Here is a 1,397-nt window from a genome sequence, read left to right as displayed (position 1 = left end):
CCCTTAAATGGGGTCTAAGAGACATGCAGCTAAGCTCCACTCCTGGTCACACAGCTGAATTGCCTTCAGCTGTGCTCTCAGGTGTGACCCAGTCCTTTCCCCAGGTGCTCAATCAGTGGTTCAGGCCGTGACTCAACACTTCCCACACAATTTCTTTCGCCAAATGTGGGTTACAATGGCTCAGCTCAACCTGCACAACAGAGTCCACAGCATTTCACTGTAGAGGAAGGAAGATTTACTCAAGTCTCTGGTGACTGGAGAGCTGTGGGAGCACCTCTGGCTAAATGGCAGTAGACACAATATTTCTTTTAATTTGCACTGATTGATACAGTGTGTGAGTCACAGACTCGTGATTGCTGTTGCCAAAGTGGGCGAGGTGAAACACTTGAGACTTTGGGAGAATCTTGGTTAAATCCTGATGTCAGAATTTACATTTGCACACATTTCTAAAAGAAGTGACACTACAGCCATCAGGATTTTGTACTGCTTACGTTTTTAAGCTAGAATGAAAACCTGAAGTGCAATTTTTAGTAGTTTTGATTTCCTCAGTTCATCACAGATCTGTATTTCAACCGAAGAAGCTAATAAAGCTGTGGATGTTCCTTCCCCAATAAGCATCAGTGGAATTAGGAGGAATGAAACTGGGCCTCATGTCTAACTTGGCAAGCAAAGAGTATTTTGTATGAAGACATCTGCTGTTCAACTCATCCCACTGCCTGGATGTTCCTCTTCATTTTCCTTTTCCACTTCCTTTTCCTATTTCTTCCCCTCCCTTCCTCTTCCCCTTTATCAGTAAAAATCACATCTATTAAACATAAACATTTTCGGATTGTTATGGGCTACTTTACATCACTTTGGCTAAATTACAGGGCTGTAAAAAGAATAAAAACATAACTGATCTTTTCTTTACAGCTCCCTCATAAAGGAAAATATGTGCAAAATGGCCTTGCAGTGAACAACCATTAGCTTCACTGGTCTGAATTATTTCACAGTTTAAACAAAGAGAGCCACAAGGCTGCATAAATTGCAGCCTTGAGGGGGAATAACTTTGATATTCAGTGAACACAAGAAATGAGTCTGAGCTGCTAGTTCAGCTGCAGACAGGAGGGTAAAGCAATAAAAGTGTGTTAGGCACACTTCATCTTTTGGCTTTTGTGGGTAGACATCCTGCAGGTCTTTTCTGTCCTCTTATTTTCATGGTCTCTTCTGCATCCCCAAGTGTTTGGGCTGAGGCAGAGCAGATATGAAAGGGATAATGAGGTGATGGGAACTCAGAAATGAGCAGATCTCAATCAGCAGGGGCTTGCCCGAGCGTTATTAGGTCTGCCTGCCCACAAAGCCTCAGTATCTTTCCCCTGTCCTGGTGCAGGGCAGAGTTTTGCCCCTCTCTCCTGTAA

Source organism: Lagopus muta, chromosome 6 (assembly GCF_023343835.1).
Source record: "Lagopus muta isolate bLagMut1 chromosome 6, bLagMut1 primary, whole genome shotgun sequence".
Taxonomy (NCBI): Eukaryota; Metazoa; Chordata; class Aves; order Galliformes; family Phasianidae; genus Lagopus; species Lagopus muta.
The sequence above is the reverse complement of the archived record's forward strand: the minus strand, read 5'-3'. Positions refer to the sequence as shown.